The sequence below is a fragment of the Ochotona princeps genome, chromosome 5, assembly GCF_030435755.1.
Source record: "Ochotona princeps isolate mOchPri1 chromosome 5, mOchPri1.hap1, whole genome shotgun sequence".
Classification (NCBI taxonomy): domain Eukaryota; kingdom Metazoa; phylum Chordata; class Mammalia; order Lagomorpha; family Ochotonidae; genus Ochotona; species Ochotona princeps.
In genome coordinates this window covers 20,938,303-20,961,421 of record NC_080836.1, presented here as the reverse complement: position 1 = coordinate 20,961,421, position 23,119 = coordinate 20,938,303, and the positions used below count along the sequence as shown (strand labels likewise).

At 44.1% G+C, this 23,119-nt stretch overlaps 1 long non-coding RNA gene across 2 annotated transcripts in view; it reads right to left on the bottom strand.

Annotated features, from left to right (window-relative positions):
* The window catches only part of LOC131480361 (uncharacterized), a 352,527-nt gene that overhangs the window by 200,574 nt on the left and 128,834 nt on the right, over nucleotides 1-23,119 (bottom strand). For both annotated transcript variants that reach the window (XR_009245433.1, XR_009245432.1), the window contains exon 2: nucleotides 18,413-18,482. This is a non-coding gene — a long non-coding RNA (uncharacterized LOC131480361). The remainder of the gene's footprint in view (nucleotides 1-18,412; nucleotides 18,483-23,119) is intronic.

Here is a 23,119-nt window from a genome sequence, read left to right as displayed (position 1 = left end):
AAGCTGGCCCAAGATAGACATTCTTCAAAAGGATAGCAGATACTCCCAGAATACTAGTACCCAGAGACATCCTCACCCTTGCTCCCAGCCTCCAACAGGGCACCCATGGTGCCTGCCATGGCTGACTGTCACAGGAAACAGCCCCGTCCTCAATCTATGTAGCCTGCAGAATGGGTGTGCAATCCAAGAAGTCACCTGAGGGCTATTCCATATATCGATGCCTTTCCCAAAGTCCTGTTTAAAAGAAGAAGAAGAAGAAGAAGAAGAAGAAGAAGAAGAAGAAGAAGAAGAAGAAAGAAAAGACAACCGGAAGCTGAGCCACAGAAGAGAAAAATTAACTCAGCTTTTCATCAGCTTGGCCTCCTGGGGCTTGCCAAAGGCAGAATGTCAAGTTAAGACATACAGCAAAAATCAAGAAGGGAAAGGAAAGCCAGTCTCCGGCAGAGAGCTTTTTATTTCCTTTTCTTTGCTGTCGAGGAGGCAAAGCTGGTTGGGTTATTCTGTTTTACTCCCCTGGGAGAAATTCTCAACATGATTGGCAAGAAATCAGGAATAACAAGATAAAGCAGTGATGTAAATGCCAGCGGAGACAGTGAGTCCTTTGTGCAGATCTTGTCTAAGAAATCTCAAAGTGGGAAGCAGAGCTGGGCCCAGGGCTTTGATGCGGAGCCCTTGTGCGGAAGATTTAGTGTCCTTCCTATCGGAAATGCTCGCAGGCTTTCCCTACAGGTATTTACAATGGGTCTCCACTTTGGGCTGGCTCCTGGCAGCTCTCTGCTTTTATTCACAGTCACTAGTGAAAGGACAAGTCCAGGATAGCTCTTTGGGTCTCACAATGAATGAAAAACAAAGGATAAATCACCAAAGAAACATTGCAGGGTCTGGAATGCAATCATCCTCCCTCGAAGGGAAGAAAAAAAAATCATTACCCTCCACAAATACAAAACAATAGCCAAGACACTGACAAGGACCTAGAAAGCTAAGAAAACCAATTCAGGCAAAACCGCCTCTGAAACCACAATACCTCTGTTGAAAATCTCCAAGGGTTGACAATCCCCTGTCCTGTCATGTTTCCAGGGTAGAATCCCTTTAAAAACCACAATAGATACAATCCTTCCTTGTGTGGGGCTTAATCTCTCCAACTGCAGTTTAACTCCAGCTATCTTGTGTCTGAGAACAGGAAGAAAAAGAAGCACTATTGACTCCTATCCTGTAATCTCCCAAGGTTCCCGCATCCATGCCTGGAAGCAATTGCCTGATTCCTGTTTTGTCTTGTGAATGTTATTCTCTACATATTAATACCCGTAGCCTGCATTCACATGGAAGTACTGTTTCAGTTATCACTGAGGTCAGTGGACATACTAGGAACATTCACCATGTCAATGCAATCCCTAGAAGCACCCCCAGCGTGCTGGGTAGTACTCTCCCTGAAGAGGCCTGCCCCTGGATGAGGTCTCTCCACTTTCAGGTGCAAGTAACAGGGAGAACAAGGCAAAGGCGAGGAGAATGTATTACTGCGCATAAAGAGGCAAGTGGTTCAATGTCATTCCAGTGCCTCGAAAAACAACATGGAGGCCCTGGCTCTTGGTAGCTTGCCATTTGGCCAAGTTCAATGCGCTGGCTGATCTGAGACTTATCCTCATATAAGCACAAGATGAGTGCCCTGGCTTCAGCAATGAACTTAAACACAATAATCATCATAAATACAATAGTACCTGATTAAAGAAAGCTGATGCTTCCTTTCCTCATCCTACTTTTTTAGGGAAGAAACCAGAACCCTGATTTCCTCAAAGAAACATTTCCTCAAGCCCTATTTGCCAAAATTGAACCCCATGCCTAAATTTTGCAAAAGAGGCTAGAAAGCATAAATCTCCTATTTTCAGTTTCTCTTATGGGAGGTGTACTCTGCCAAAATTAAGTGGTGAGGTGGGGGGGCTCATGGCATCCTGCTTCACAAAGCACCTAGTCCTTTGGTTCAGTCCTTTATGACAGAGGGGCACTAGACAGATCCATGTTGAATGAGCAATATTCTCCAGGGATCTCAGCAAAGACCTCTAGAAACACTGGCTTCTTTATATTTGTAAAATCCCTTTTCCTTTCACTTCCTTCTTTTCTTTTATAGAAATTAATTCCATTATGTATTTTTGAGGCTTGCAGCATGATTTATGGGATTCCTACAGACAATAAAATTATTACTATAGTGAAGCAAATTGATATATCTATCCTCTGGTATAGTTATTATTATTTTTTTTTTTTACAAGAGCAGTTCAATTCCATTTAGCAAAAATCCCTAATCAGATAAAACTTGCTGGTCTCTCACACAGGTGGCACAATCCAAGTACTGGCTTTCCCGGGTGCATTGACAGAGAGCAGGATCATGTGCAAACTATAAGCTAGGACTTGAACTATCACGAATATGGAATGCTGGTATCACAAGTGGTAGCTTATCCCTCTATACCACAACACCAGCACCTCTTCTCAGTCCTTTCTCTTTTTTAAAGATTTATTTGTTTTTATTGGAAAGGCAGATATACAGAGAGGAGGAGAGACAGAAAGATCTTCCATCCATTGATTCATTCCCCAAGCAGCCGCAACAATTGGAGCTGCACCAATCCAAAGCCAGGAGCCTCTTCTGGGTCTCATGCAAGCGCAGGGTTCCAAGGCTTTGGGCCATCTTCAACTGCTTTCCTGAGCCACAAGCGGAGCTGGATGGGAAGCGGGGTCCATAGGATACCAGTGTGTGTAATGCAAAGATTTTAGCCGCTAGGCTACCACACCGGGTTCTCTCAGTCCTTTCTGACACACCTCTGCTTCCCTTTGTTCCTTCTATACTTGACTAAGGCCACAAGATGCTCCTAGAGCAACTAGGTTCCTCTGTTCTGTTATTCCACTAGGGCCCAGTTTTACTTGCTCCAAATCAAGACCACAGCCTCAAATCCCTCCAGGTCCCAATCTTGGATCTTCTCACCTGATTGTTTCTTATCTGAGTCTGATGCAGGGCTGGGGAAGGTGTTGGGCACCACTGGACACAGTACACTTAATACACCATGGTTCCATATCATCTCATTTTCCATGAGTAGCCTTTTGCCTCTACCATCCCATGGTTGCCTCTCCAAATGTTGCTCCCTCTCTGAGTCTCCCAAGGGTCAGCAACAATGATGAAGAGGAGAATATGTGGATATATGAAGGGACATCTATGGAGGGACTGCATGTGCTAGGCACTTGGTGGCATCTCATTTAATCAGCTCTTCAAATTAAATACTGTCATTCCCCCCTTACAGATGTGGAAACTAAAAGTCATGGGATATACTTAAATTGCTGAAGATCAATTGGCAAACATCTGAGACAAGGAACACATTGATTGGCTCATGGCCTCCACAACCTCACCTTTCAATCTCTAACCAGCCGAACTGGCCCAGCCAGTCTCCTCTTCTCCCGGACTCTGTCTCCCCATTCTTGCTCTTTCACCTATATCTCAAATTAAAGTGGTTCCTCCTGCCTGGGACTAAGAACCATAACTATTGCCCATCATTGCCCTGCTGGGTTCTCCTCCCATCTTCTCATGGCTCTTGTATCTTAAAATTTTCCCACCCTACCCAACACTTCCCTGAGTCCCTTTCCTTTAATTGCTTCTACTTTATCCACACTAAAGAATGAGGATCTCTGTGCCAGAAAACCCATCACAAATCTCTCTGCTACCCATTAATGCTTATCCTTCTTTTTTATCTTCAAACTAGGTAGGCCCTAAAGTAATCCAAGTTAAGGTATACATGGATAATATGTCGTTTTAAAAAAAGCTATACTATTCTTGTCTTATTAATGGTAGTCGTTGGAGCTATCCCACAAAAAAAAAATTCCAGTTTAGGAGTAGGAAAGTTCAAGTGTGTGAATTTGACTTGAGATGAGGACAGACTGACTGGATGGGATCTTAGCATCTCATAGAATACAGAGGATTAGTTGGTAAAAACCTCCCATCCCCGTTACATTATGCACAAAAGACTGACAACAGGTTCATCCCGGATATGCTGTTCATTTTGATCCTCACAACAACTTATTTGAGGTAGGTGTTATGGACCCTGTATCTCAGCATAAGAAACTAAGTTTCAGAAAAATTTAAAAACTTGTCCACAACTAGGTAATAAACTGAGATTTAAACCCAGGTGGCCTGACTCTGCAGTCCCTGATAAGTTCACAGTGTGAAGCAACTTCATGAGGATGGCCAAGTTGTTAAGATTCCAAGCGCTAACCCAGGCCCACAAAACAGCACTGAAACCCACATAAACCCTCACATCTTGTGGAGGGTGGTCTTGGGAACTTAGTGGAGTTCCCTAAGCTAATAGTCCGTACCATCACCCCAGCTCTACCCAGAAATATAAATCACCTACCTGGGAACTTCTTGGACCATAGAAAACTCACCCTGAGAAAATACTACAAGTGCAAGGATATTTATTGGACTGTTGCCCCCATTGCTGTGGACAGCCTCTGGCTGGCCTGGCCACCACTCCCTTGCCACCATGTGGCAATAGTTACCCTGACTAAGAAAAAACTGCCACTCCTCTACAATTCTCAGATTATGACCCACAGTAAAGTAACCAGCCTCTGCCTGACCCAGTGCTGGCCAGTTCCTACAGTCTTCCAGGTAATTCCTAGGGCCCTCTCTCCCCAAATTCCCGTCAAGGACAAGTGGCCACCATTAAAGACATGGCTGGATCCTGTATTCTCCTTTGACTAATCTTCCTTGTTTTGGAATACAACTGCTTCCACGTGACACTTGGCTTTTTAATGACCTGCAACTGGAAAGCAGGTCCCCAAGAACACATGAATAGTATGATCCAATTGGAGCAAAGACGAAGACCTTATAGGTTTTGTCCATGAAGTCTATGTTCTGAGGTATCATTTGGAAGCATTTTTCAGATTTTTGAGAGGCAGACAGAAAGTGACATGAAACAATCTCCAAAACTGATTGAAGCAGTTGCTATCAAAGCCCTCAAACTGGATCCATTCCCTAGATCATGGAGAAAACCAAATGCTGACACTAGAATCATGGGGGAAAGGAGGTACTGATTGAAGAAAGCAGAACAGGGAGCCAGGCAGTTGTTCCTTAATTCTTTTACTCCAAGAAGGCATGCAGTGAAGGCTCTTACAGATTGAAGCTACATCTGATGGGTGTGTGTTCAGCTCCTGTCTAAGTTCCTGGTGGGTCTGTGGCATTCATGACCCTCCCTGACTGGCCAGTGATACTATCTAAAGGAATTGTGGGTCTCAGTCATTCTGATGCCTACACACAGGTGGTGGTTACTTTCTTCACCTAGACCTGAAGTTTTTAGAAAAAAACACCTCTCCAGACAAATCCGCACTCTTGGAGAAACAAATGACCTCATGAGTCCAGTGATAGCCATATCAAATCCTCAACTTATTGAGTTAATTTTTTTTAAGATTTATTTATTTTTATTACAAAGTCAGATATACAGACAGGAGGAGGGACAGAGAGGAAGAGCTTCCCTCTGATGATTCACTCCCCAAGTGAGCCACAATGGCCGGTGCTGCGCCATCCAAAGCCGGGAACCTGGAACCTCTTCCAGGTCTCCCACCTGGGTGCAGGGTCACAAAGCTTTGGGCCGTCCTCGACTGCTTTTCCAGGCCACAAGCAGGGAGCTGGATGGGAAGTGGAGCTGCCGGGATTAGAACCAGCGCCCATATGGGATCCCGGCACGTTCAAGGTGAGGACTTTGGCCGCTAGGCCATGCCGCCAGGCCCTATTGAGTTAATTTTAACAAGAGGTTGATTTATAATAATAATAATAACACAACCGGGCTGGCACAAGCAGGATAATCCTCCAATTGAAAAAGCCAACATCTCATATAGGGATCAGTTTGTGTCTTGGTTGCTCCACTTTCAATACAGTTCCTTGCTTATAGACTGGAAAAACAGCTGAAGATGCCTCAAGGCCTTGGGCCCCTGCACCAAACCTGAAAGAAGCTCCTGGTTTTGGATCAGCTCAACTCCAGCTGTTGCAGCCATTTAGGATGTGAACCAGCAAGTGGAAGATTCTCTCTCTCTCTCTGCAAATCTGCCTTTCAAATAAAAATAAAGTTAAAAAAAAAAAGCAATAATAGCAGATCAAAGGCACAGCATAAACTAAGGGATGGCAGCTGCAAGGCTGGGACCTCATAGTATCCAATGTTTACATTAAAGGCACAGAATAGAAGCTTAGATTCAAGGTTGTCTATCTGCTGATTCACTACCCAAGTCTCCACAACAGCCAGAGCTAAACTACCAGGCCGGGGCTGGTATGGCAGGGATTTAAGTACTTGAGCCATCCTGTGCTGTCTCCAAGTGTGCATCAGCAGAAGTAGGGACTTGGTGCAGGACGCAGACATTTGCATTGCTGTACCAAATAGCTGGCCCTATCCAGACACATTTTAACTTAGGTCTCACTGCTCAAAATCTGACCTATCCAGTGGTGACAAGTGACCTCCAAGCTCTCAGCCTGGGATGTGCATAGTATAAGCAGGGCTTGATTTTGAGGGACCTTTCCAAATATGTGCAGAGCAGTGCAAAAGAATCTACTTTCGCACATCCAGAACAACACAGAAAAGCAAGAATATTCCCAGTGTCAGGACAAGTGTTTTTATGCTAAAAGCAGAAGCAGATCTGACAAGGTGTCGGAGCAGTGTTCCTATTGCCAGTCCTTGCAGATAACATCTTGAGATAACATTTAGCTAAGAACTGGCAGGACTGCAATCACTGAAATAATTATTATTGAGCGTAGGAGGACGTTGTGAGCCTAAAAGGTCAGTGAGCACAGGATTACAGTTGGTTGAATATTTGGAGGAGAATAATCAAATGGCTACCTTTTGTATACCTTATTGGATATCATTTGCATATGTATATGAGAACATCTGGTGGAATATACAAGACAAAAGGAGTTCCAAACAAAACGATTAATGGTTTTGTTGATAAGCTCAGTACTTCCTCCCTTATCCTATATGGCCCTCAGAGTATAAAGTCTGATGCCACTAATAAACCTCGGCTTTGACCATCAGTCAGGGTCCACGCGTGTTATTATCGGCTCCATGCACCAAGTTCATCGCTGCGGGACAGCGACAATTGGGGTGCCCGTGGCTATGTAAAAGGAGAAGAAAGTACAAGGAGTCTGAACTGTACCAGCAAACTTCTCTGGGCTATTTGCAGCAAGGCCATCCAGCTGAGGATTCAGCCTTGGAAAACAGCTCACTGTGAAGCACAGCAGGCTCTCCCGTAAAGGCATCCTTGCCAGCAGGAATTCCAGATTCCATAGAAAGGGTTATCAGCAGCCATTGTTTTGATGTTTCCCAATTTGCGGTGCTTAAGGGTGGGAACTGTCCTCTCTTTTACGGCTCCAATTCATTAAAACTTGTTGACTTCTTTCCCCAGGCACCAGAATAATTTGCCATTTATGAGACGTGCCCACTTCCAACTGCCTGCCCCAATTCCAAGTTCTGTATTGGAAGTTCATGACCCTTTTTCCTCCTGACGTTCTCGACTCACCCCTCCCACAATTTGCTAAGCTGTAGGGCAGGAAAACCCCCCTCCAGTGAACCACCACCACGAGACCGTGCAGGCTGCCCTCTCTTCCTCCACCCAAACAAGTGGGATCTAACTGTTAGAATAAATAACCCGAAGTCCTTCCTTTGGCTCCCATGGCCAGGCTCCTCTTCATTCCCTTATTAAGGAAACAATGAAGCAAACACGCCAGGATATTCTGGTGTGGACAGTGATCCGCAGCAATAAATTACTTCCTCGGCTTAGTGACTTTTATGGGTCAGGAAAACCACATGGCCCATGCAGCCGACTGCAAGGCAAATCCAGCAAATAGGTACATCTCACCCTGATCCTATTCAAAGCCGGAGGGGCACCCAGCGCCCCCCTCCTTATCCCCCAGACGCATACAATCCTCTGCTTAAAGCCTAAGCCCACTTCCTTCTTTGCTATATTGCCACTTTTTTCAGTTTTTTGGCTCTCAGGCTGCCCTATCTGGGTGTCTGGGGTACAGGCTGCGGCAGGGCTGGTGGTTGTTGCTTTGAGCAAGTTGCCCAGACTGACGAACTTCACATCTTTATCAGCCATTGCTTCACCTTGGTGACAGGCGTTAGGTAACAGATGTTGCCTCTTGCACAAATCTCTGAGTTAGGCAAGGAGAGTCTAACCCGGGCTCGCTTGCTCCCTGTTGCCACCACTATATTACAGGGGTCTCAGGCCGCTGTTTGATGTCCCAACATTGATTGGGACACTGCTTCTTCTTAGCAGGTTGCCCCTCTGAAGCTGTACTTCTCAAACTTGGGCCCCAGATCCCACTGGGCAGCCACCAGAGGCAAGCAAGACTGCAACAAGGTGAGCCAGTTGCTTTCTGCTAGAGTACCAGGACTAAAGGAGAGAGCAGAAAATAACTTAACTGCTGGGGGTTTAAAACATCTTCACGTTAAAAAAGGCCTGCAAGCTCTGTAAGTTAACACAAATCACCGTCCCATTTACAAGAAGTCACTTGGGGTCATTACCTTCCCCTACAAGGCAGGTTTTTTTCTTCTCTGGTTCCTGAAGCTCTTTGGTGAAAAGTATTTGAACTGGGTTACATGGTAATTCTGCATATTGTTCATGAAAAATAATAATAGTTATTACTATTTCCTCTTAGATTGTTCTTCTCAAGCAATGGTATCATCACCCCCTTTGGGGATGAAATAATAAGAATAATAATCGCTTTGCCATTTTACAGGTGAATGAAACTTGAGACACAGAGAAGTTAAGTAAACTGCCAACAAAGGAACTTTGTTGGCAAGAGCTAACCTTTTAAAAAGGCCTTTGTATATCCAAAAAGTTCAGTATTAAAAGCTACTGTAGTGACGTAGGCAGCTAGTTCAGGGTATTCCCTCCTGCCCACCTGTGATGCTCACCTATCATCACCTGAAACCTCAGAGAGGGCAGTATTGCATTGCTGTGTAACCACTCCCCTCACAAGTCCCTATAAAGGCTCATGATAAGGAGGGGTTTATTCTCTTAGTCCTGTGCTTCTGTTGCTCCAACAGTTGGACTCTTGGCCTCCCCAGCACCTGCTTGCTCTCTGGCTTCCCGCAGACAGAGTCTGAGGACAGGTATCCCCTGAGCATGGTGCCTGTATGTCTGTATTCTTCACCCTCTGTTCACTGCTTTGGCAGGACAGTGAAGATAGGAATGCTAAGATACTTTGTATTTCTAATATGTGTACTGTCAGGAATTCTAGGAGAGATGAGGCCTAGCAGTAAGGAACGTGGGCAGAGAAGCCAGGGAAAGGTGAATGTCTGCAGCTTTATACATGTGTCCAGATTATTTGCTGCATGTCTCTTAGGATAACTTATATTGCTGGGGAAGCTGGGACATAGGTCTTCAGCTTAAGCAATGGACTTCAGGGTAATGACCATTTGCTCCTCTTGGGGTTTCGATTCACTGGATTGCTATATGGATTTGTGACTTGCTATTTATAGTGGGCCCTGTTATCACCAAGCTTGGTTAATAAAAACTCCTTAATAAACCTTAGACATGTCTAGCATGATCTCGCTCACTCCCCACAACACTACCATTTTTGCTGATATTGTGGAATAGCAGGTTAAGTTCCTAAATGGGACACGAGCTCCAAATTTAGTATGGGTTCAAGTCCCAGCTGGCTAGTTACTCAGCTTCAGCACAAATTCCTTCTAAAGCACCTAGCAAAGCAGTGGAGAAGGGTGCAAATACGTGGGCCCCTTCCACCCATGTGAGAGACCAGGAGGAAGTCCCTAGTCTGATCCAGCCCTAACGTCCACAACAAGTTCAAGAGTAAACTAGCAGGCAGAAGCATTCTCTCTCAATCAATCTCTCTCTCTCTCTCTCCACTCTTATCTCTTACCCATTTCCCCCCCTCACACTATCACTCTGCCCTACAACACTTCCAGCCTGAAACCACATCCATCCATCCCTGGACTCATCTCTGTCCCACTTTCAGTTGCATCCCAAACCCCCTATTCCCTCCATGGATGGATGTGGATTCCTACTTGGACATCATTTTTCAGCCCTTCCTAATGAGCCTGTCCCTGTTACATCCTTAGCGTCAATCTAAGCATGGGAGAGCATCAATCATGACCCTGTAAATGGGGATGAGAGATGGCTCCAATTCTCACTCATCATCACAAAGCCAGTAATGCATGCAGAGAAGTCAGGGCCATTTGTGAGAGGCTATGATCTGTAACGAGCTAAATGGCACATTTTCAAGAACTGTGGCAAGGTAGTCAGAGATGGGTCAGAGTCACCGGATCAGCACAGGGTCCTTTTGCCCACTGTGGATTCTGACAACCATAATACCACTTGATGCCTCAACTGTACAATTTCCAACAGAATAGGACACAATGCCGTGTTCCACGATGCAGAAACCTTCAAAATGACTGTTATGCAATTTATGATAAAGAAGCTGATAAACTGCTTTTCAGAGTTTATATTTATGGCCCCAAAGGTTCAACCCCCTACCCAGGCCTCACCTCTGAATATGATATGCGTATTCAATATGATAAGCATGTTCTGCTGCTGCATTCCAGCTACACATGCAAATGAGAAATTCTACTTTTAAAGAACTCCAGGGGCAGGCATCAGTACAGCAATTAAGACGCTGAGTGGAACACTCCCAACCTGTGTCAAGTGCCTGGGTTCAAGTTCCTGCTCTGCTTCTGATTCAGTTTCCTATGAATGTGCATCTTAGAAGCTGTGATGATGGATCAAGTATTTGGGTCCCTGTCACCTGTGTGGGAGACTCCCATGGAACTCTAGGTTCCTGGCTTTACCCTGGCTATGGTGGGCATTTGGAAAATGAACCCCAGTATGAAAAATATCTCACTCTCCTCTCTTTAGTTTTTTAAATTTTATTTTTAAATATTTATTTATTTTTATTGGAAAGCCAGATCAGATTTACAGAGAGAAGGAGAAACAGAAAGATCTTCACTGGTTCACTTCTCAAATGGCTGAAACGACCAGAGCTAAGCTGATTCGAAGCCAGGAGCCTCTTCCAGGTCTCCTATGTTGTCATAGGGTCCCAAGGCTTTGGTCCATCCTCTACTGCAGTTCCACGCCATAGGCAGGGAGCTGGAAGGTAAGTGGAGCAGCCAAGACATGAACTGTTACTCAGATGGGATCCCAGCACTTACAAAGTGAGGATTTAGCTGTTGAGCCATCACGCTGGGCCCCCACCTTTTAAATAAATAAAAATAAATAAATAACAGTAATAAATAAAAGCTGCAGAATTCTCACTTATCTGGAGATGCTGAAGTGCAGACAAATGAGCCCCATGTTCAGAGTCCAGCCTGGAAGTCTGGTAGCCATTAGCCATGCTCCCTGGCATCTTCTCTTTATATCACCCCAAGCCACTCCTTAGTCATTTGCATTACAACGCCTGTCTTTTTACCCCCAGAGGAGTCAAAGGAGGCCCGCAAAAAGAAAATTATTTCAGTCTGAAAATCTACCAATTGACTGTTTGGGTGGGATTTTTATGTTTGTCTATTTTGTTTTTAAATAATATACTGATTTTTATTCCCTTTTAAAAAAACTATCATACAGTGAAAGTGAAATTTTTGCAAGGTGCATATAACCCTCTGTACCTTAATATAGGTGCACAGGAATTACATAATACAAAAAAGCTATGCAAGGGTTTCACTTGGGGGAGGCACCCAAAATTAATCCCATTTCCACAAACTTTCTGAATCTTCTCATATAGATTCAAGTAGTCAACAGGACATGAGAAAATTCCATAATCTGAAACCTCTCTTGACACTGACCTTGACCTTGATGGTTACTTCCTCCCACCATCTGTAACCTCGACAACCACTGATTTGTTCCCCATCACCACCACTCTGTCTCAAGCTCGTCACCAAAACAGAACCATACATCACTGTCACCTTTCACCCAGCATAATGCCTTGAGATTCAGCATTTGCAGGTGCTGAGTGGACCAGTTGATTCCTGTTTAGTCAGAAGACTTATCCATAAGGCACCACAGCATGTTGATATGCTGCAATTCTTGAGGTTTGGAGGGAGACATTTGCTTTGCTTTCCTTTTCTTTCTTTCTTTCTTTCTTTCTTTCTTTCTTTCTTTCTTTCTTTCTTTCTTTCTTTCTTTCTTTCTTTCAATTTAAAAAGCTCACTTATGTACTTAAAAGGCCAAGAGAGACCTCCCTTTCTTTGATTCACTCCCCAAATGCCCACAACAACACTGGCTGACCAGGAACCAACCACTTGGGTGGGCCATCAGCTGCAGCCTCCCAGGGTGCACATTAACAAGAAGCTGAATCAGAAACAAAGCCAGGGGGCCAGCACTGTGGTGCAGCACATTAAGCTGTCACCTGTGATGCTGGCATCCCATATCAGAATGCCAGATCAAGGCGTGGATTCTCTGCTTCTGATCCAGCTCCTTTACAATGTGCATGGGAAGGCAGTGGGAATGGCCCACTAATGGAAGACACAGCCCTAACGGGCCCACCTACCAACCCTGCTGTATTGGAAATTACATTTCCCACACACAACTCTGAAGGACACTTTTGAACCACTCTAGAGGGAAACCAACACAATAAAAGCCTAGCACACTACAGTCAGACTGAAAACTGCCAGAGGAGAGCAACCGGGATGAGGACCAGAGCCTATGTGAGGTGCTGGAACCAGATGCATCACAGCACAGCTTCCTATTCAGCTCACTGCTAATGTGCCTAGGAAAGTAGCAGAGGATGGTGCAAATGCCTGAGGAAACCTGTAACCACATGGGAGATCTGGAAGAAGCTCCTGACAACTGTATTCAGCCTGGCCCATCCCTGGATAGTATAGCCACTGGGACAGTAGATGAAAGATTTCTTGTCTTTCTCTCTGTACCTTGTAAATAAATGGCAGGAAGCACCCTGAGCTGGAAGGCAGGGGTATAGCTCTGATGTTTCCCCAAGAGGTCTCTCCACACAAGGTCATACATAATGGTGCTTCTTTCCTACTCTTCCACCTTTCTTCATAGCATGAACCCCACCTGGGAAGTCTTCTCACCCAAAACCTACCCCTCCTGCAGTCCCCATTTGCTCTAAACCTTCTCAGTTAAAAGAAAGGAGAAGGGCAGAATCAGTTCCCATGTGGTGGCCAACAGAACCCAGGTTCCCAGGCATAATCTGGAGATCGCCTGGTAGAGGCAGCAGGGATGACAGGCCAGGGAAGGGACTCAAGGACCCCCACCCCAGACCTCCTACTTGAGCCAAAGCCACTTCATTTTTACGTTTCACTTTAATGTCTTATATATGAGAAAGTAAGATTTCCCTTAGGGGGAAAAATGGACTTCAAAGGTGAAAACTTCAGTGATTAGGCCTGAAGCATCCTTCATTTGGATAGAGCAAATCTTCTAGCTTCTGTGCCTATCTCCCTTCTCACCCCCATTTCCTTGGCTCCCTGCTTCCAGCCCCAGCAGCCAATGAGAAAATGCAGACAAGATTATGTCGCTTTTCTCCCCAGAGCTCTCCAACAGCTTCCTGGAAGAATATAATCTGAAGTCTTTACCAGGTGCCACTCTCCAGGGTCCAACCCACAGTCTCTTTCTGATCTCATCTTCTCACACTCTGCACACCTGTTAGACACCGGACTGCTCTGCTATTCTTCAGGGACTCAAACACATGGCCATCCCAGGAATTTTCATGTTATTTCTGCCATGTTTTTTCTCTGAGGGTCCACATGATTTGCTCCTTCAAAGAACTGACCAAATTGTCACCATCTGATAAGCCTCTCAAATCTTCATGTAAATCCGTACCTTTTGCAGCCAGCATAGAGGCATGACAGGCTAATCCCATGGGGTGCATATTCATATCCAAGCTGCTCCACTTCTCACCCAGCTCCCTGCTTATGGTCTGGGAAAGCAGCAAAGGATGACTCAAGTCCTTGGGTCCCTGTGCCCATGTGGAAACCCCAGAAGAAGCTCCTAGTTACAGCCATTTGGGGGTAAAACAGGAGATGGAGGACCTCTCGTCCCTCCTTTTCTCTGTAACTCTGCCTTTCAAACAAAAAATAAATCTTATTATTGGTACCTTTCAAGAAGGGTGCTGGGCACAGTGGAATGCTGGAGTTCTGCTTCAGACAGCTGGGTTTGAGTCCTGATTCCAACATTGATTCCAACTTCCTCCTAATGCTTGCCTAATGCTTGCCTGAAGAGGAAGCAAATGCTGGCTCAGATCATCACCACCCACATGGGAGACCCAAGCTGAGTTCCGCCTCCTGGCTTTGGCCTTGCCTAGGTCCAGGTGTGCAGGTATTGGTAGAATGAACCAGCAGATGGAAGATCTCTCTGTGCATGCCTCAGTCCCTGTCCTTCAAATCTAACAGGAAAAAAAGGTGGGATATCTTTCCCATCTTTTACCTCACTGTCTGCCTTTATGCTAATACAGGTTTGTTTAATGATTTTAAAAATAAGCCATGTTTATCTTAGGAAATACAGAAAAATTTTTAAGAAAATTAAAGTGACTACATGAAAATAATTCATGATCCCAAACCCAGGAATAAATGACTAACACCTTCTATATTTCTTTCTACTATTTTCCTGTTCCTCCCTCTTAGTCTAACTCTTTTTCACGGTTAATGATACCCAAAATTCAAACAATCAGCTGGATCTGCAAAGTTTATTATGAGAAGCAATGATCAAGGTCAATCGTATCTAATTTTACTGACTTTCATTTTTCCTTCCTCTTCTTGTTATTACCTCCAAATCCCAAAGGGAGGAAGAAAGGCCAGGATGGATGAAAGGAGAATGTGTAGGCATCACCTGCTGACTTCCTCCTATGGGAGATGACCGTTTTGACTCTTTTCCTTCTGCCCTACCACATTTGAACATACTATATCTCCATGCTGTTAATGTATGAAGTATTTGTCTACAAACCAATGTTCAATGTTGCCTAAATAGGAGCTATACAAACACACTGAGCTGTGTAACATTCTATTGTTACTTTTTCTTTCCAATTATTTCTACTTTGCATCAAATTACTAATTCTGTTGTTTCCTATTTGCTTGGACTTCTGTTTTCTTATCAGTAATGAAACCCAAATCTTATCTACAAATATTCAGACCTGCTCCATGTCTGATCATTATAATTTCTTGCAGCTCTCATCCACCAATACCTTATGAAACGGTCCAAACTGGAACGATACCCCTGCATATATCTACACATTGCCCATAGCCTGGACTCCCTTTTTGCCATCATTCTAAAGATCTTATCTTTCTTGGCTCCAACATCTTCATTTTTGCTAGCTTACTCTAAGCTTGTGCTTCTAAAGCTTCCTAACAAAGTCGCATGAACTTTCTTAGCTGCCCTACTGCAGCCTCCTATTATCATGCCTGGGAGGCAGCAGATGACCCAAGTACTCAGGCCTCTTCAGCCTACATGAGATAGAGTTCTAATATCCTGGCTTCAGCCTGGCCCAGCCCTGGTGTTGTAGGCATTTGGGGAGTGAAGTAGGTGACGGAAAGTCTGCCCTCACGCCCTCAACCCACTCCACCTCATCACTTTGCCTTTCAAATAAACAGATAATTAAAAAAAAAAAAATAAGAAAAGCACATGGAAGATATTTGGAAACATTTAATGTCTCAAAATGCTTTTCTTTTCATGCTCACAGTTCATTAATAATTAGTCTAGAAACATACTATGTCTTCAGAATTCTGAAGGCCTTGCTCCAATTGTCTTCTAGCTCCCAAAGTTTCTATGGAGAACTGAAACCATCCTAATTAATGATCCTTTGTGAGTGGCATAGCTTAGCTCTTTGCAAGGCTTGAAGCTCTTTCTTTGGCTCAGAGCTGAAAGCTCATGATGCTGCTGTGATCGTGGGACTGTTTTCAGCCATTGTGTAATTTGGCCGGCCATGGTAACCTCTGGAAACACATATTTTTCAATTCTGGGAATTTTTCCTGAGTTCTTTCTTTGACAATGCCTTTCTCTCTCGTCTCTTCTCTCTTCTTTCTGAAATCCCTGTTAGTTAAGCCTTCTGGGATGCTCCTCTAATTTTTTCTCTATCTGTCTCTGGATGTTTTTAATCCTGCTCTGAGGGAGATTTGTTCAGCTTTTGGATTCTTCCATGAATTTTTCAAGTTTACTGTCATATTTTAATTTCCCAAAGCTCATTTGGTTCTTTGAATATTACTTGTTTAAACATCCCATTCTTTATTTCCTAGTTGTAATGCATGTTGGTATCTCAGGGTAGTCAATCATCATGTTTTTCTCTCCCTATCACTCATGAACTGGCTCCTCCTTACATAATCTCTTGCTTCCTATTTGTCCTTTTTCTGTTTAGTTGGTTTTTGTTTGGTCTTTCCTGTTAGAAGCTCTCCACAGATGTCTAGTAAGTGCTCAACCACCTGTTCCTCTAAGGAATGAGGAAGTAGAATACTGGCTGGTAGTCCCTAAAGCACAGGTGGGTCTGATGGACTGAGGTTTCACTCTGCGGTATAATCACACTACATGCTTTGGTTGGAAAACCCAATACCAATATCTTCGAGTCTCTGTCTCTCAAAATAAATTTCTCCAGGTTCCTAGAGGAGGGGCTAGGCTTGGCTGCCATCTTTCTCAAGGAAAATGTACATAGGCTTTGGGCCTGATGCTATCTCCAGAGAAGAAAGCTTTGGGTCTGCAGCAACGCACAAGAAGGAGGAAAGGAGCCCACACGGTAGCCTAGTGGCTGAAGTCCTAACCTCACTTGCACTGGGATTCCATATAGTCGCTGGTTCTAATCCGGGCGGCCCCACTTCCCTTTCAGCTCTCTGCTCGTGGCCTGGGAAAGCAATAGAGGATGACTCAAAGCCTTGGGATCCTGCACCTACATGGGAGACTCAGAAGAAGCTCATGGCTCCTGGTTCAGATCAGCTCAGGCCGTTGCAGCTACTTGGGGAGTGATCCAGTGGATGAAGATCTTTCTCTCTGTAAGTCTACCTTTCCAATAAAAAAAAAAAAAATACATCTTTTAAAAAATGGTTTAAAAAAAAGGAGGAAAAGTCTGGCCCACCCACTCCTTTACAAATTCCCAACTAAGCCTCTTTATTCTGTCCTCTGTTCCCTGTACAAATTCCATTTCTACTTCACTTGATACCACTGATTTCCACACTTTTTAGAAGGTGATTGGTGTAAACCCCAGTGGTTTTCAGCTTTCTCCTCCACCTACTGTGGATGCAGTTACTGCAAATTTTTCTCCCAGCTCCCACATGGGTTACCATCCTCTCCCCTCTTTTCCTTAACCAGTAGTCATGCTTTTCACACACACCTTAACCAGCATTCAAGAAAGTTTCAGTTTTCAGAAGAAACAAGATAGATAAGTGTTTTCCACCTGACACCTGAACCCAGCTGTCCACATCCTACTTACTTGCTCATTGTCCTTCTTACTTCATCACAACATGAGCTCCTTGAGAGCTCCTTGTGTGAATATGAATCATCTTTATAATCTTGGCTCCAAAAAGGGTGTTCCTGGCACATAGCAAGTGCTCAGTAATTGTTGACAAATAAATGGTTACTTTTAGGAAGCAAGAACATCTTCTCTAGCTCTATTTCTATTATGTAAATACTTTCCTCTACCAAATTCTTTCATTCTTTTTTTTTTAAAGATTTTTATTAATTTTATTGCTAAGTCAGATATACAGAGAGGAGGAGAGACAGAGAGGAAGATCTTCCGTCCGATGATTCACTCCCCAAGTGAGCACAACGGCAGGTGCTGTGCCGATCCGAAGCCGGGAACCTGGAACCTCTTCCAGGTCTCCCACGCGGGTGCAGGGTCCCAAGGCCTTGGGCCGTCCTCGACTGCTTTCCCAGGCCACAAGCAGGGAGCTGGATGGGAAGTGGAGCTGCCGGGATTAGAACCGGTGCCCATATGGGATCCCGGGTCATTCAAGGCGAGGACTTTAGCCACTAGGTCACCGAGTCAGGCCCAAATTCTTTCATTCTTCGAGCCACAATTCTTTCACCCCAAACACCACCCATTTAATCGCTTTCATTTTATCCCAGCAGCTTTTTCATTTCCCTGTCCTGCTGCTACCTTTCCCCACTCTCCCTACTGTGTGGCATGGACTTCAGTCTTATGTTCCATGACAAATTCATTTTTGCTTCAGCAATCACACCTGCTACATTTGTAGGAGATAGGGGAACATTGAGAAAAATGACCAGGTTCCTAGATTCTCTGGAATAAGTAAAACTTAAATATCTTTCAAAAATCAAAATTCCTGTTAAGACTAATTCAAGTTAAGTACGGTGCAGGGAGTAGATGTTGACATTGAATTACTGGAATCCAAGAACCGAGCAGGACAATAAAGAAGAGATTGGGGAAAAGGAATTGGAGGGCTTATGTGTGGGAAAGAGCACCAAGTATCTAGACAAAGAAAAGCCAAATACTCACAGTGCTCACACTCATCCTTATCCTTCCAACTCCTTCTCTTCAGTGTCCATTAGTAGAAATAAGAACTAAACTGGAAAAGAAGAAAATACTCCAATTTTTACTGTCATTGGAAAATATTGAAGTTTCTAGTATGTTCTAGTACTGACTGAACAAGTCATATTTTCTCATGGCTTTGGACTGTAAACTCATAAACAAACAAAACAAATAATTGAAAATGGTTCACTATGAAAGAAATGAAGACAATTCAAATACAAAGACAGCAAGAGAGACCCTCTTGGATGGAAGGCCCTCAGAGAAAGTCTGACAGTTTTTTTGCAGGTGGGGGGGAGGTGAGGAATCATAACCCACATGTTCATTTCTCCTGCCCAAGGTATGCTTCATCCTCTGGGAATTAAACCCTCTTTCACAGGCAACCATGTTATTTGGTGGTGTACCATCCCTTCCTTAGCTGGGGGCCTGTATGTGACTGGCTTAAGCAAATCTGATCCTTCCATCTTCCACCTGTTCTACTCCCAAGCTGATTGACTTAAATACAGTCATGTGATACAGCACAGGCCGGAGAGGGAGAGTGTGAGTTCCTGGACTTCAGCGGGAGCTACCGGGAGAATGCCCTTTCCTCCCTGATTATGATTAGGGGATGCTATCCTGAAAGGGTGACCAAGGTTTTATTACCACGAGAACAGAGCTAATGAAGTTCAGAAAATGGAAGACATGGGAGTCCTTGGAGACATAAGTCAAACGTATCATGAAGCCAGCATAATTTCTGGTCTTGTTAGGTACACAAGCCAGTTCTTTCCCTTTATTACGGTATTTCTCATGGGAGTTTCTCATTTGTAAGCAAACCAAAACAATCAGAGGTTGGCACTGTAGCACAATGAGCTAGGCCACTGCTTGAAATATCACCTCCCAAGCTGAAATGCCAATTCAAGCCCTGGATGCTCTGCCTCCAAACTAGCTTCCTAATGCACATGGGAAGGCAGAGAATGGTCGAAATTCTTAGGCCCCTGCTATGGTTGTGGGAAACTAACATGGAGTTCCTGGTACCTGACTTCAGCCTGGTCAGACCTGGCTACTTCAGCATTTGAGGAGATCCCTCTCTCTCTTGCTCTATCTCTCTTTGTAGCTCTTTCAAATAAATATATAAATTATATAACTCTTCTTTTAAAAACTAAAAAATCGCAACTGCTATAGAAATAACATCTAAGCTAAAAAACTGAAAAAGTTCATGCAAAGAGAAGAGGAAGAAGAAATGTTCTAGGCCCAGAAACCAGCCCTGAGAAAACTGCATGGAGAGAAAGAGTGTGCCAAGAAACAAAGAGGCAGCCCCAGTATGGGAGTCACAGAATGAGATGAGCATGCAGGGAACAGATCATACCTGCGAGTCTTTGGAAGAAGTGTAAATGCGTGGATTTTGTTCTCAGAAAGTTAAAAGTTCCACTCAGGTTCCTGCTTTATAAAATTGTGATTGCTGAGTGAAGAAGAGATTGATTAGAGGCCTGAACCAAAAAAAAGCCTTGGAAATGGGACTCGTAGATGCCTAGCCAAGAGGAGATAGTTGCTTGAGCTGTGATCATGGTCATCAGCATGGAATGTGACCAGAAACTAGATAGTTTTATATCATTCTTTCATTCATGCTATATGACCACAATGGAAGTGGCTGGAAAAGACAGAAGCCAGGAGCCTATAATGCCATCTGGATCTCCCACATGCTCACCAAGTGTTCAAACATGCATGCTATTTTCTGCTACCTTCCCAGGTGCACTAGCAGGGAGCCGGATCAGAGGTGGAGTAGCTGGGATTCAAACCAACACATATAGGGGATGCTGGCATTGCAGGTGGCAGTTTAACTGGCTGTATCACAACAGGTTTCATGTATTTGTTCATTCATTTAATTCAGCCACAGAAACAAAGAGTCCGCCTGTATCAGCGTTAATCACAGGAGGTTTTCATTATCTTTTTCCAGAGTCTATAGTCTCCAAAGTCCACTACCCTTAAAGTTACCATTTATTTCCACCATGTTTCCCCAAAGCCTAACAATTGCATGAGCTGCTTTATTCCTTCCAGGTGGGTACTATTTTAGTCACCATTGGGAAAAGTTTAATAACCGCATGGCCACCGCAAGCCAGGGGCTATATTTTCCCTCCTAACTTCTGATGGCATCCTCAGACACAGGACTGATTATGATTGACATCCACAATCTCACTGCAGGGAGGATCACTTCCCATTTTTTTTTTTTTTTTTTTTGGTACCAGCTGTCATAGATGGAGTTCCTCAGGAAGCATATTTGAGGCTGATAGGAAGATGTGGGAGGTTCTTTAGGTATTAATTTTGAATCAACAGCTATAGAAGGTAATGAAAGGGAGCAGGATCAATCACAGGGAGAACGTGATCTGTGATCCAGTCCTCACACAAGCAGTGTTCTGGAGCTGCGGTCACCCTTCAGAGTAGTGCAAGTTGAAAGGAGGGGCTGGGCCTCCCTGCCTACAACAATCGGGTCAGCCCCTAGAAGAAAAGGGACTTTGGCGAGGCGCTTCATCTTTAGTCAGCGTGTCGCTAGAGAGGGCTGACGGCTGAGCGGCATCTCCCAGAAGAACCCATCCAGAAGCCTGTTGGCATGGTGGGTCTTTCTCATTTTCACAAGGGGATCTAGCTGAGGTAGGGGACATACCTGCAGCCACATTCTCAAAGCAAATGGGGAAACCTGGGAACATGATGAAACTGCTGTGAGTGATAGTGACATATTTCAGTTTCTCACAAGGAAGGAGATTCTGTAGCTAGCGGTAAGATTTTAAAAAAAAATTTTTGTGACCAGGTCTAGGATTTCAAGTGGCTTTTTATAAGGTCTTACCTCATTGGTGTACATATATTTTTAAATATTTATTTGTTTTACTGGAAGGTAGATTTACAGACAGAGGGAGATCCTCCATCCATTGTTCACTCCCCAAATGATTGCAAAGGCCAGAGCTCAACTGATCTAAGGCTGAGAGTCAGGAGATTCTTCCAAGTCTCCCAAATGGATGCAGGGACCCAATGACTTGGGCCATCCCAGGCAATTACCCAGGAGATAGATCAAAAGTGGAGCAGCTGAGACTTAAACAGCTGCTCCTATGGGATTCCAGCATTGCAGGCAAAGGGTTATCCTGATACACCACTGCCAACCCCTCATCGGTATATTTAATATCTCAAATAAGCTAAACCTGCATGGCCACATGATGGACAAGATGAAAAACAGTTATTATTACTATTATTTTTGTTGTTAGAGAGACATCGCCTATCCACTGACTCACCCCAAATGTCTAACATAGCTGGGACTGGTAAAGTATGGTGTCAGAAATAGTAGAGCTTCATCTAAGTCTCCCGTGTGGGTGGCAGGGACTCAAATACCTGAACCATCACCTGCTGCCTACCAGGGTATGCATTAACAGGAAGCTGTAATTGGAGTACAGCACTTGTATATGTAACAGAGGTATCCCAAATCCTGCCCTAACCACTGGGACAAATGCCCCATCATGGGTTTCTTTTTAAGGCTCAACTGCAGGGCACGGCGTAATAGCCTAGTGGTTAAAGTCCTCGCCTTACAAGCCCGGGATCCCATATGGGCACCGGTTCTAATCCCGGCGGCCCCACTTCCCATCCAGCTCCCTGCTTGTGGCCTGGGAAGACATTTGAGGACGGCCCTAGGCTTTGGGACCCTGTACCCGCGTGGGAGACCCTGGAGACTCTCCAGCTCCTGGCTCCGGGCTTCAGATTGGCTCAGCTCCAGCCGTTGCAGCCGCTTGGGGAGTGAATCATCAGATGAAGATCTTCTCTGTCTCTCCTCCTCTCTATATATCTGACTTTCCAATAAAAACAAAATAAATCTTTTTTAGAAAAGACTCAACTGCAGTGTAAACAGCTCAAAAGATGCCAAAACAAAAGTCATTTTCCGTAGTTGATGTTTTTTTCCACTTGTTGCAAAATAAACTATATACTATTTCATATATGTCAAGATACTTAAATGTGGCTATAAAACACATAAATACTTACAGAGGCAAATAGAATCCAAGAAGAGACTAGGAATCCAATTTCTGTAATCTTCTGATGTGCAGCATCCAACTGTCTCCCCTGTGGGTGTGATAAGCTCTTTCACTGGGCATCGGACAAAGTGGTGGATGTTGTCTTTGGGATCACTGTCACCGTCATCTCGGTTTCTGTGTGTGACTGAGTCATCCAGAGCCAAACCTAGTGAGACATTATGTTCTAATGAATATAAATGGGACAAGGAATAAACAAATTTGGAAGATGAGAAGAAATGAAAAATAGGCTAAGAAATTGACCTAGTGCACACCTGACCCATGATTCAAGTAGGTGACAATGATGGACATCTTAGTGAAGAACTGCTAGCAACATCAAACATGTCATTACAATAAGACAAATATGACTTACTTGTGGACACTTACAGTTTATTTTTTAACTTGTGATGCATGCAACTTTGTAACCAATTTGTTGTAAACTACCTACATTGATGAAGAGGGTTCTTATATTAAACACACACCCCACATACAAATGCATGCATACCTCCCTACACATCAACACTATCGAATATGATTTTACCTCTCTTTCATGTATGAATGTGTATGAGCAGAGCCTTTAGCTATCCATTCAGTCATCCATGCACTTATGTGTCCATCATATGAGAAAGCCAAGCACACTGGTTAATTTTGTGAT